We start from the raw sequence: 14,661 nt of genomic DNA on the forward strand, positions 1-14,661 counted from the left end.
TCAGCTAAGCGTCTCACCCCTAGACAGGCTAGGTGGTCGCTATTTTTTACCAGGTTTAACTTTGTGATTACCTATCGTCCTGGGGTAAAGAATACCAAGGCTGATGCACTATCTCGTTGTTTCCCTGGAGGGGGTAATGTGAGTGATCCGGTACCCATTCTACAAAGAGGAGTAGTTGTCTCTGCGGTACACTCTGCCTTGGAGGGGAAGGTGTTAGAGGCCCAGGGGGACGCCCCGGTCTCTTGCCCTTCAGAGAAGTTGTTTGTACCGTTGAACCTACGTCTCGAATTATTAAAGGAACATCATAATTCGGCACTTGCTGGGCACCCGGGTAGTAAAGCAACCTTAGAGCTATTGTCTCGTCGTTTTTGGTGGCCAAGGTTGCGTCAGGATGTATTGGATTTTGTGTCTTCTTGTTCTACCTGTGCGCGCGCAAAAGTTTCACATACACGTCCTGCAGGGTCTCTATTACCACTCGTCATTCCCAATAGACCATGGACACATCTGTCTATGGATTTTATCACTGACTTACCTTTGTCTGCGGGTAAAACAGTGATTTTGGTAGTAGTGGACAGGTTTAGCAAAATGGCACACTTTATTGCGTTACCCGCACTACCTAATGCTAAAACTCTTGCTCAGGTATTCGTCAGTGAGATCGTGAAGCTTCACGGGGTCCCCTCCGATGTTGTTTCGGACCGGGGAACCCAGTTTATTTCTAAATTTTGGAAAGCTTTTTGTTCCCGTTTAGGGGTTCACTTGTCCTTTTCCTCAGCTTTCCATCCTCAGTCGAATGGACAGACTGAGCGTACCAACCAAAACCTGGAGACATATCTAAGATGTTTTGTGTCTGAAAACCAAGAGTCGTGGTCGTCATATTTACCGTTAGCTGAGTTTGCCATAAATAATCGCCGTCAGGAATCCACTGGCAAGTCACCTTTTCTTGGTGCATATGGTTTTCATCCCCAATTCTGTACTTTCAAAGAGGGGGGGTCTTCTGGGGTTCCCGAAGAGGAACGGTTTTCGTCATCTCTTTCATCAGTATGGCAGAAGGTGCAAGCTAACTTGAAAAATATGGGAGGTAAATACAAATGCATGGCTGATAAGAGACGGTCGCCAGGTCCGGACCTAGGAGTGAATGACTATGTGTGGCTGTCTACAAGGAATATCAAGTTGAAGGTTCCCTCTTGGAAACTGGGTCCTAGGTTTATTGGTCCTTACAAGATTGTAGCCATCATCAACCCCGTGGCTTTTCGCCTGGAGTTACCTCAGACTTTTAAAATCCATAATGTCTTTCATAAGTCGTTACTCAAAAGATATGTTCCACCTCTAGAACCGTCACCGCTGCCACCCCCTCCTGTTGTCGTGGATGGTAGTTTGGAATTTCAGATATCCAAAATTGTTAATTCTCGTCGGGTCCGCCGCTCTCTCCAATATCTGGTGCACTGGAGAGGTTACGGTCCCGAGGAAAGAATGTGGGTTCCTGCGTCTGAGGTAAACGCCGACAGGCTAGTCCGGATTTTTCATGCCTCTCATCCTGAGAGACCTGGTCCTGAGTGTCCGGAGGCCCCTCGTAGAGAGGGGGGTACTGTCACGAGGGTGTCAAGAGCCACGCCTGACTCCGTTGTACCCGGGGTCAGGAGGTCGCAGCGGTTGGCTGCACGCTCTATGTCAGATAGGGAAGTTTCCTTATTGTAGCTTTCTGGGTTTGCTTTACAAACCCTTTTGGCTCACTCAGGGATCCGTAGCTCCTTCTCTCAGCTGTTCCTTGTCCAGCACTCCCAATCCTCCTTATATTCCCCTCTCACACTTCTCTGGTTGCCAGATATAGAGCTTCCTGCCTGGACATCTATTCTGACCCACTGGAGCTGTGTTGCTGCGTTCTCTGAGTGTTGCCTTAGAACGCTACCCTCCGGATCCCTGTTGGACCTTTGTGGACAATTGTTGCCGTCCACCTGGGTGTTTGTGTTTGTCTGTGTTTGTCTGTCCTCTCCCTGGTGTTTCCCTCTTAGTGCAGTGGTGAGGACTAGCGATCCCACCGGCCCGTTCATTATCTAGGGCTCATTTCAGGGAAAGCCAGGGTTTAGGCACGTGATCGCCGCACGGGTGAGGAACCCGTCTAGGGACGACAGGGCAGGCAGGTACCAGCTGCAAGGTGAGTTAGGGGTCACCACCTTTCCCTCTCCCTTGTGCAGGGCTTTCCCTGTTTTCCTCCCTGTGTGTGTTGCCGGTCATTACAGGTGGTCTCCGCTCTGTACCCCGAATTGGAGATGGAGGTGTTGGGAGCCCAGGAGGGGGCTCATGGTTCTTGTCCCCAGGGAGGTTGTTTGTTCCTGATGGACTGCGATACAAGGTAGTCAAGGAACATCACAATACAGTCCTTGCTGGACATCCTGTTGGTAAGTCCACCTTTGATCTTGTGTCCCAGAGGTTCTGGTGGCCTGGGTTACGTAAGAGTGTTGAAGATTACGTAGCAGCCTGTGAAACCTGTGTACAGTCAAAGGTTGCTCACACTCGACCTTCTGGTTCACTTCTTCCTTTGTCTATTCTGTCTCGTTCTTGGATGCACTTGTCTATGGACTTTATTACTGATCTGCCGAGTTCCTCTGGGAAAACAGTAATTTTGGTGGTTGTTGACCGTTTTAGTAAAATGCCTCACTTTGTATCGTTAGCTAGTCTGCCCAATGCAAAACTCTTGCTCAGATTTTTGTTGATAATATCGTGAAATTACATGGCATTCCCTCGGATGTGGTTTCTGATAGTGGCACGCAGTTTGTCTCCAAAACAAACTTGGAGGGCATTCTGCTCTCGGCTTGGCATTTAACTTTCTTTCTCTTCGGCTTTTCATCCGCAGTCGAATGGGCAGAAAGAGAGTACTAATCAAAACCTGGAGACCTACTTGAGGTGCTTTGTGGCTGAGAATCAAGAGGACTGGTCCTCATTCTTATCCCTAGCAGAGTTTGCTTTGAATAACCGTAGGCAGGAGTCCACGGGTAAGTCGCTATTTTTTGGCGCATACGGTTTTCATCCTCAGTTTGGTACCTTTTCTGGGACTAGTTCGTCTGGGATGCCAGAGGAGGAGAGATTTTCTTCTGCCTTGTCTTCTATGTGGCGGAGGATCCAAGTGAATTTGGAGAAGATGGGTGAGAGGTATAAGCGAATGGCTGACAAGAGAACTATGACTGGTCCGGACCTGTGTGTGGGTGATCTGGTGTGGTTATCTACTAAAAATATTAAACTGAGAGTACCATCTTAGAAACTAGGTCCAAGATTTATTGGACCTTACAAAATATCTGCTGTGGTCAATGCAGTAGCGTTTCGTCTGAATCTTCTGCAGACTTGGAGGATCCATGATGTGTTCCACAGGTCTTTACTAAAGAAATATGTGAAACCATCGCCATTGCCTCCTTCCCCTGTTCTGGTTGATGGAAATTTAGAGTTCGAGATCTCTAGGGTTCCTGACTCAAGAGTTATTCGGGGTTCCATTCATTACCTGGTACACTGGAGGGGATACGGCCCTGAGGAGAGGATGTGGGTTCCGGCTGTGGATGCTAGTGCCAGCCGACTGGTGAGGGCTTTTCATAGATCCCACCCGGATAAAGTTGGGCCGGGGTGTCCGGAGGTCACCGGTGGATGGGGGGTACTGTCATGCCCTGCTCAGGTTATGTGCGGAGGTCTGCCAGGTTAGCAGCATGTGTGTAGCCTTTTGTTTTGGAGTTGAGCTGTATCCGCCTCCCTGCAGGTGCACTGGGTGGGGTCGTTGGTGTGAGTTTAAATTACGCCCACTCCCAGTGTCCTGTGCGTGTTATAGCTTCTGTCTTGCTGAGAGGAAGGAAGGGAGGACGGATTTGCTGTTCCTGTTCATTAACAAGATAAGTTGATTTTGTTTTTCTTGTGATTGTCTGTCTAGGCTGTTAGAGAGACGCCTGACCCCTCCAGGTCCCCTTTTCACCATCTTAGGGATTTTAGGGTATCTTCAGCCTAGGCAAGGGGACATGTTAATTCCCACCTTCAGGGTCTGAACGTGGGCATAGAAGTCTAGGGAGAGCTGGTAGTGATTTGTCAGGAGGTGACCTTTATCCCCAGCTTCTTGCCTAGACACTTGTTTGATTAAATTCTGTGTATTTTGTATCCTGTCCAGCATGGCAACATAGCATTTAAATCTCCCCTCAGTCGTCTTTTTTCCAAAGTGAATAACCCTAATATTGATAATCTTTCAGGGTACTGTAGTTGCCCCATTCCAGTTATTACTTTAGTTGCCCTCCTCTGACAGCAGTGACATTACCTGCGCTACATCTCCTTTATAACGTTAGCCGCTGGTGACAGCAGCGACATTACCTGCGCTATATCTCCTCTATAATGTTAGTCGCTGGTGACAGCAGCGACATTACCTGCGCTACATCTCATGTATAATGTTAGCCGCTGGTGACAGCAGCGACATTACCTGCACTACATCTCCTGTATAATGTTAGCCGCTGGTGACAGCAGCAACATTACCTGCGCTACATCTTCTGTATAACGTTAGCCGCTGGTGACAGCAGCAACATTACCTGCGCTACATCTCCTGTATAACGTTAGCCGCTAGTGGCAGCATACACATTACCTGCGCTACATCTCCTGTATAACGTTTGTGTATCATAAATATCAGTGACATTCAGTTAAATTTTTTTGCTGCTGGTGACAGCGACATTACCTGTGCTACATCTTCTGTATAACGTTTACGCAAAATAAATATCAGTGACATTCAGTTTCATTTTTTCACCGCTGGTGACAGCGACACTACCTGCGCTACATCTCCTGTATAACGTTTGAGCATCCGAAATGTCAGTGACATTCAGTTTAATTTATTTGCGCATACACTTACAAAACCTGTGCTACTGTACGTGTTACCTACTTGCAAGCATATATACCATTTAATATGCTCATGGCGAACAGTAAGGGACGGGGAAGTGGCCGTACTGCTGATGGTGCACGCAGAGGCCATGGCCCTGGGCGCGGTGAAATTGTGCCTGCTCCCAGAGCACAAGAAACACACACATCCACGATACCTAGCTTCACACCAGTGCGGCCAGGTGGTCAGTTGGATTGCAGCAGATAATGCTTCCAGTCGGTTAAGCACCACCCTGTCTTCCACAAAGTACAGTCTCAGTAGCCAAGAGTCTGGTCAACAGAATCCTCACCCTAATCCTCCTTCCTCCCACCATGGAGAGTCTTGGCAAACAAGTGATCCCACACTCAGATATTCCAAGGAGCTCTTTTCATCTCCATTCCTTGATTTGGCCCTCTTGCCAAACCCGTTCGATAAGAGGGACATGAGGAGATCTTGTGCACTGATTCCCAAACTCTTGAGCATCCACAGTCAGAAAAAGATGAAGGTGGGGAACGGCAATTAGTGTTTCACGAGGTGGATGATGAGACACAGTTGCCAATAAATGAGGTTCTTGTTAGGTCAACAAATCAGGAGGATGACCAGATTGAGGAAGTGGAAGAGGAGGTGCTGGACGATAAAATCACTGACTTAACTTGGGAAGGTGGCAAGCTGAGCGAGGGCAGCAGTACAGGGGGGGGGGGGGGGATCCGCAGCACTGCAACAGGCTGGAAGAGGCAGTGGGGTGGCAAAAGGGAGAAGGCACAACAAACAGGCCTGCAACTGTTCCCCAGAGCACCCCCTTGTGGCAATCTCCCTTGCCAAGGGGCAGGTGTTTCACAGTCTGGCAATTTTTTGAGTAAAGTGCAGACGATAAAATAATTATCATTTGCAACCTGTGCAGTACCAAAATAGGCAGGAGCATGAACAATAGCAACCTCACCACCACCAGCAAGATTTGCCACATGGAATCAAAGCACCCTAATAGGTAGGCCGAACGCCTGGGTCCACAATCAGTGTCTGCGGGTCACATCAATGCCTGTGTTATGTGCTGGACAATCCCCTGTCCAAGACGCAGGCCCGGATGCCACCCGCCCTGCACCTGGACCTTCACAAGCACCATCAGCTAGCAGATCCACTTCTGTTTCCCAGTGCAGCGCACAGATGTCCATACGCCAAACCTTTTGAACGAAAGTGCAAATACCCAGCCACCCACCCACAGGCCATAGCACTAAATGCTCACCTTTCCAAATTGCTGGCCCTGGAACTGTTGCCGTTTAGTCTTGTGGACACTGAGGCTTTCTGCAGCCTGATGGCGGTGGCGGAGGTCCCTCATTACTCAGTCCCAAGCCGCTACTGTATTTATGCCGCCCCTGCCTTACACCAGTATGTGTCCCGTAACATCACCCATGCCCTGACCAACGCAGTTATTGGGAAGGTCCACTTAACAACTGACACATGGACAAGTGCTTTTGGCCAGGGACACTACATTTCCCTGATGGCATACTGGGTGAACGTTGTGGAGGCCAGCAGCAAGTCGTACCCTGGGATGGCACAGGTGCTACCGATGCCAAGGATTGCGGGCCTACTTCCAAAAGGATTTCCGCCGCCACCTACATTAGTGGCTGCAACCCCTCCTTCTCCTCCTCCACCTCCTTCTCCACTTCCACCTCTGAATTCTCATCTTGCAGCACCAGTCAGCCATCAGTCAGCAGTGGGGAAGCGGCAACAGGCCGTGCTGAAACTAATTTGCTTAGGTGACAAATGGCCTTAACTTGGTGGCGGCTTTGGAGCTCGGCAAGCTCACACACATACCATGCCTAGCCCACGTGTTCAACTAAGTTGTTCAGCGGTTTCTCAAAACCTACCCCAATTTGCCTGAGCTACTGGTGAAGGTGCGCCGCGTGTGTGCCCATTTCTGAAAGTCATCTATAGCTGCCACCGGTGTGGCAACGCTGCAGCAGCGATTGCAATTGCCAGCTCACATACTGTTGCGCAACGTGAGCACACGCTGTAACTCCACGTTCTACATGTTGGCCAGGCTTTATGAGCAGCAGAGAGCAGTAGTGGAATACCAGCTGTTACATGGTTGTTCCCTTTCCAGTCAGCTTCTGCTCTTCACAAGCGACGAATAAGCATGGATGTCTGACCTCTGTGAGGTTTTACGCAACATATGGATGTTGGATGATGAGGAGGAGGAGCTAGAGACAGTTGCCTATGCTACAGAGGGTAGTATCCATAGTAGGTTTATTCCATGTGTTCAGCGTGGATGGGTCGAAGAGGAGGAAGGAGATGAGGAGATTGAGAGTTAATTTCCTGACGAGGACAGCAAAGTCTTGTCTGTTGGGAGCATGGCTGACATTATGTTATGCTGCCTTTCCCGTGACCCTCGCGTTATACGCATTTTGGCCAACACTGATTACTGGCTCTTCACCCTTCTTGACCCCCCGCTACAAAGAGAACTTATCATCTCTCATTCCTGTGGTGGAGAGGACTAGCAAAATGGTGCAATACCAGAAGGTCCTTGTGGAAAAATTGCTCCAAAAATTTCCAGCTGACAATGCTGGCAGCAGAGTACATAGTTCCTTTGGCAACCGAGGAGGAGAGACGAGGGGAACACACAGCAGTTCCAACAGAGTCAGGGCAACACTCTCCAAGGCCTGGGACAGTTTCATGACACCCCGCCAGCACCCTCACCCTGATGCATGGCCTTGTGTCACAACGAGTTGTGCCTTACAACTATTGGGTGTCCAAGCTGGACACGTGGCACGAACTGGCGCTCTACGCTTTGGAGGTGCTGGACTGCCCTGCTGCCAGCGTTTTGTCAGAGCGGGTATTTAGTGCTGCTGGGGGCATAATAACTGATAAGCGCATCCACCTGAAAATGATCAAGGCCTGAATTGCCCCTAACTTCTCTACTCCACCAGAGGAAAGCGGCTGAACATAAAGACACTTTAAATGTGTCTTTTATGGTGTATTGAATACACTGTATTCCCATGCACCCCTTTCACCACAAAAAAGGGTATATGGTTCAATCTTCCTATTCTCTTCCTCCTCTTCCATCATGCTTATTAGGCTGCCCTTGTTCCTAATGTTTTGGAGGGTCAGCCCAGCAGCAAGCCCTCGCTCCTAATGTTTTAGAGGGTCAGCTCAGCAGCAGACCCTCACCCTAATGTTTTAGAGGGTTACCAGCAGGCCCTCGCCCATAACGTTTTAGATGATCAGATTAGCTTTAGACCGTCACCCCTAATGTTTTAGATGGTCATATAGGCAGCAGACCCTTACCCTTAATTTTTTCAATGGTCAGCTCAGCTGCAGACCCTCACCCTTAATTTTTTAGATGATCAGATCAGCAGCAGGCCCTCACCCCTAATGTTTTAGAAGGTCAGATCAGTAGCAGACCCTCACCGCAAATTTTTTAGATGGTCAGCTCAGCAGCAGACCCTTACCCTTAATTTTTTAGATGGTCAGATCAGCAGCAGACCCTCACTCCTAATGTTTTAGAGGGTCAGCTCAGCAGCAGACTCTCATCCCTAATTTTTTAGATGGTCAAATCAGCAGCAGCCCCTCAGCCCTAATTTTTTAGATGGTCAAATCAGCACCACGCCCTCACCCCTAATGTTTCATAGGGTCAGCTCAGCAGCAGACCCTCAACCCTAATTTTTTAAATGGTCAGATTAGCAGCAGGCCCTTGCCCCAATATTTTAGAGTGTCCCCAGCAAGCCCTTGCTCCTAATGTTTTTGAGGGTCACCAGCAGGCCATCGATCATCATTTTTCAAGGGTGTATGATGCCCTCCTTTATGTGTAATAAAGGGTGTATTGGAGTGACGGTTCCTTGTAATTTTTGGCAGCCCTTTCCCTTAGTGCATTGGCTTTATGAGTGTATGAGTCCCACTACCTGAACAATTGTACCACAATGTGAATGAGGCCCTCCTTTATGTGATATACAGGTTGTATCGTAGTGCCTCTTCCTTGTAATTTTTGGCAGTACTTGCACTTTATATAAAAGTAAATATAGAGGAGAGAATGTTTCTTAACAATTTTTCCTCTAAAAATTGTTTTTTTTTTAATCGGTTTTATGCGTATTATTGATAGTTTACTCGGACAATATCGTTCCCAGCAGCGACCTGGGAGTCCAAGATGCATCGAGACATCCTCCCCATACTTTTCGTGAACCATTTTGGTGGTGTTTCTATCAATTTCTGACCTTTTCCTACGAAACAGACACCCTCCCCTCTTCAGAGCAGGGGGTGCCTGGTTTATTACTTGGGTTCTCCCATTGACTTCCATTTTTTTTAAACATCTTTTAAGTGTAACTCTTTAAGTGCACATATTGAATTATACCAGAGAACTGAACGAGAAAGAAACCAAATATGACTAAAGAAATATTTAATTCAATTAACATTTAAATTTATTACAGTTCTAACCCCTATTTTTCTATACTTGCTGCAATACCCCCACACAGCTTCACCCAGCAAGGAAATATTTATCTCTCCTTCAATTCTACTTACCCATCTGACCCCCTGCACAGATCTGTTCGTTAACATAAAAACATTTCCAAACACACATCCACCTCATGTGCTCTTCTACTCCCACCTACTAACACTTTCTCTGCGTCTCCTTGATATATCTCCAAAATATTCCCACTATTAACATAGATGACTTCAACATCCTCATTGACACTTTCCAGTCAGCTACCTCCAAACTTCTGCCACTTAAGTTACTTCCTTTGGCCTCTCTCAGTGGTCCTCCAATGCCACCCACAAAGATGGCCATACACTGGATCACATCTTTACCCACCTCTGTTCCCAATCTAACCTCTCTAACTTACCTCTTCCCCTATCCGACCACAATCTGCTTATGTTCTCTTCACTTGTCTCTTTAGCTGCCTCCCAGTTCACAAATTGGCACACCCTCGTAGGAAACTTAAACATCTTGATTTTCACTTTCTTTCTCACTCTCTTCTGCCGCTCTCTACCATCTGTTCCCAACTTGATGCAAATGCTGCTGACACTTTGTATAACATCACTGTAACATAGTAACATAGTACATAAGACCGAAAAAAGACATTTGTCCATCCAGTTCGGCCTGTTATCCTGCAAGTTGATCCAGAGGAAGGCAAAAAAAAAAAACCTGTGAGGTAGAAGCCAATTTTCCCCACTTTAGGGGAATTAAAAATTCCTTCCCGACTCCAATCAGGCAATCAGAATAACTCCCTGGATCAACGACCCCTCTCTAGAAGCTATAGCCTGTAATATTATTACGCTCCAGAAATACATCCAGGCCCCTCTTGAATTCCTTTATTGCACTCACCATCACCACCTCCTCAGGCAGAGAGTTTCATAGTCTCACTGCTCTTACCGTAAAGAATCCTTTTCTATGTTTGTGTACAAACCTTCTTTTCTCCAGACGCAGAGGATGTCCCCTCATCACAGTCACAGTCCTGTGTTGTCCCCCTTATACATATGCAGCCAGCCAGTCGCAGGGGGTACACGTGAGGTTCACGGTAGACCGATGAGGGGTCAAATGATATAACACACAGTTCATCAGCTTACTCACGGCTAGCAGATAGCCTCCCTGGGCTGGCAGCACAGTGTTGAAGTGGACAGCACGAAATCCTCCGGGGCACGCTCTGTGGTAGGAAGCATCGGCCAAGATGGTGGTTGAGGTGCCCTTGATGTTAAGGGTGCTTAGGGTGCTTGTTGCGGCTGAGTCTGAGTTTGATGGATCTTGTCGTGACGCCAGTACTGTTAATGGTGGTACAACTATAGGTAGTAATAATGAGGTAGACAGTGGTAAGATGCAACTCACAACTTTTACTTTAGTGGTTTTTCAGTTGCTGTAGTACAATTATGCAGTCTTTAGATGGTGCAGAGACAATACTGCAAATCCACTGTTTAAGGCTTGTCAGGTGTTTGGTGGGTTTTGGAGCAGTGGGTTAGGTGTAGCTGGTTCCTTTAGATGATTTGGATCCTATTCCTTGTCTTTCCCTACAAGCTAAATATTGGTAAACAGGAAAACTCTACAGTCCCTTTAGAAGGTTGGTGTGGCTGCCAGAAGCTAATAAACCTCCACCATACAAAGGTGTCTGTGGCCCAAAATAATGGCTCTTATCACCGATGAATTCCTAGGAATGCTTGTTTCTTTTCCAGAGAGGCAAACTCTTCTCCTACTGGTCAGGGATGCAAGTCTATAGTCCAGCTACAGAAGGAAAATGCTCTTCTGCGCCTAAACATCTTAGAAATACCTTCCAGCGAAGTTGGCTCCACTCACTAATCTGTGTTGCGAAGTCTTCACTCTATCATTCCTCCCACTAACTTGATCTGACTACCTCAGATCTGCTCACTTCTGTACTACATCCTAGCTAATCTGATCTGCCTTGACTAATCTGTCTCACTAGGCCTGACCTGAGTATATATAGGACCTGAACTTTATCCCAATCTAGTGGCGGGATGTATAAATTGCACCTAATAGGCCTGTTAACAGGGATTTTGCAGTTACACAAATGTAAAGTTATACATAACAACCAAGTGCTTGTAATAATATAAAAACTGCTCTTAAAGAGGACCTTTCACTAGTTTACAAACTAAAAACTAACTATATCAGTGGGCAGAGCGGCTTCCAGGGGTCCCCCTGCACTTACTAGTATGTCTGGGCGCCGCTCCGTTCGCCCGGTTTAGGCTCCGGTGTCTGCAGCTCTGTCTGTTGTACTGGACTGATTTTTTGTATTAGGCGTGTCCCTTGCTGCAGCGCTGGCCAATTGCAGTGCACAGCTCATAGCTAGTTAGTTTTTAGTTTGTAAACTAGTGAAAGGTCCTCTTTAAGCAGTGCACACACACACACGTAGTGGGACGCTGCACATAGCAAAACCCCAAAAATCAAAAGGCAACCCTGGCACACCAGTCTGACTAAAGAACTGAGATGACCTTCGAGGGTTGTCGAGCTGCAATGGAAAAAAAAACATTGTTATGAGCACTTTGTCACATACAAACAATCCCTTGTCAACTTCAAGTCCAGGCTCACTGCTGCAAAACAGGACTACTTCAAATCTCTCATATCTTTCCTGTCTCACAGTCCTAAACACCTAACACTTTTAACTCTCCTCTCTGTCCACCAGTTCCCCCTCCCTCACCTCTCATCTCAGACGAGGACTTTGTCACATACTTAATACAAAAGATTGACAGCCTTCCTTCTCCACAGCCCCTCTACACACCTATTCAGTACTCTTCCCCAAAAACCAGTTTCTCCTCCATTACAGAAGAACTTTACACCCTACTGTCCAGATCATATCTTACCACTTGTGCGCCTGACCCAGTCCCATCCTGCCTCATCCCCAACCTCACCACTGTCACCCGACCAAACTAAGTAACTGAAGGAGAAGGACCTTGGGAAAAGAGAGGTGAACAAGTATTCAATGATCACTCTGGCCGAGCTCTAAAAATCCGGTATGCAGATAGGAGAAACTTCTAGACGGGGTCAGTGAAATGGAGATGGGTGGAGAAGGGCAAGATCAGGACTATCGGGTCAGTAGTTAGGTTAATGTAGGAAGAAGAGGTAGAGGGAAAAGTGCCAGGGAGGCTAGTTGTGAGCTGGAACACCCTAGTAAATATGCCTGTTTGGCTGATATTAGGGATGAAAGCCCATGGCCAGCAACACTGCAGCATGGCGTTTCTCCTAGCAACCAGCAGGATGCCTGCTATAGGAAGGATGGGAAAAGGAGTGGAGCAAAGGTCAGGAAGATGCTGGTGGTAGGGGACCCTATTATTAGGCAGACAGACAAGGTCATCTGTCGTCGAGACCGTAAATGCCGAACAGTGTTTTGTCTTCTGGGTGCTCGGGTTCGACATATTACAGATTGCTGGGTGGGGCTGGGGAAGACCCGGCGGTCATGATACACATTGGCACCAATGACAATGTCAGGGGGAGATGAAAGGTCCTTATAACTGATTTTAGGGAACTCAGAGAGAAGCTCAAGTCCGGGACCTCCAAGGTAGTGTTTTCATAAATACTACCAGTGCCACGAGCGTCACTAGAGAGACAACGGGAGCTTAGTGAGTTAAATTAGTGGCTCAGAAGCTGATGCAGGAAGGAAGGGTTTGGTTTCATGGAAAACTGGACTTACTTCTCTGTTGGCTACAGGCTCTACAGTAGGGACCAGCTGCACCTTAATAGGGAGGGTGCAGCTTCTCTGGGGGAAAGAATGGTTAGACGACTGGAGGAGCCTTTAAACTGGGATCAGGAGTCATACTAATAAGGGGGTAGATAGTGCAGATATAGAGTGGGATATAGGAGGGGGCAGTGCATATTTAGCGGGGCCTGGGGTTAATGAGGAAAGTAGGGAGAAGACTGGGCAGAACTGTATACCGATGAAAAATAGAGCTGCTGGTAACATGGACCTGTTGCATTCAAACATCAACCAAGGTACCCAAAAAATCCCAGATATTCACTTTACAGGTAATAATGATTTAAAATGTATTTTTACATATACCAGAAGTCTATCTAGCAAAATGGGGGAGCTATAGGCTATGGAACTAGAGGAACACATAGATGTAGTTAGTGTGGTTGAGACATGGTTGGACTCTTCACATGACTGGGCTGTTAATATTCAGGGTCAATAGAAAAGAAGGTGGCATGTGCCTGTATGTGGGTAGTGATCTGAAAGCAAGTGTGAAAGAGGCAATTGTGGGTGAGGATGTTGAAACCTTATGCTTGGAATTACAAAGATGTACACACTGAGAAAATAATACTTGGTTTAATATATAGACCCCCTTACATCTTAGAGGAGATAGATATTCAACTGTATAACCAAATAAAGCTGGCTGCACAGGCTGGTACAGTGGTCATAATGGGAGATTTCAACTTCCCAGGCATTCACTGGGGTCATGGTTCTGCCTTAACTGCAAAGGGGAGAAGATTTCTCAACTTGCTGCAAGACCATTTTATGGGCCAGATTGTGGACGCTCCCACTAGGGGCAATGTTCTTCTGGATCTGGTAATTTCTAATGAATCAGAGCTTGTTGGAAATGTTACTGTTTGAGAAACACTTGGTAATAGTTACCACAATATAATTATATTCCCCCTGAACTATAAGAAGCAAAATCTGGCTGGTAGAGCAAAAACACTACATTTTAAAAAGGCCAATTTTACCTGGGCTGAGAGCAGCATTTTAGTGCATAGACTGGGAGCAGCTACTGTTACATAATAATACTGAGAATAAAATCCACATTGAGTAATTGCACAAAAAAAATATTCCTTTAGGTAACAAGTATGAACGTCTAAAATATTACCCCTCCCCCTCCATGGCTTGCAGCTATTTAAAAAAGGATAATAAATGACAAAAAAGGGCATTTAAAAATAAAAATCTGAGGGCCCAGCTGTAGCCTTTTCCAAAAGGCTTAATAAAATCTGTAAAAATAAGATACAATTTGCAAAAATACTAAATGAACAGCAGGTGGCAAAGGAGAGCAAAACAAATCCCAAATATTATTTAAATATATAAATGCTAATAAACTAAGGTCTGAGCAGGTAGGTTCCCTAAATAAAGATAACGAGGGGTTAGTTACTGAAAATAATGAAAAGGCTGAATTATTAAATAGTTTTTTTTAGCTCTATATATACAAAAGAAGAGAAAGGAGCTGATATTGGTGGCGCCAGGGCTGTTAGTAGATCCAGTAATATACTAAATTGGCTAACTGTAGATATGGTCCAAGTTAAGTTTAAATAAGGAAACAAAATTCCCGGTCTAGATGGATTACACCCAAGAGTTCTTAAAGAGCTCAGTTCAGTCATTGCTGTG

This window comes from Bufo gargarizans, chromosome 1 (genome assembly GCF_014858855.1).
Source record: "Bufo gargarizans isolate SCDJY-AF-19 chromosome 1, ASM1485885v1, whole genome shotgun sequence".
Lineage (NCBI taxonomy): Eukaryota > Metazoa > Chordata > Amphibia > Anura > Bufonidae > Bufo > Bufo gargarizans.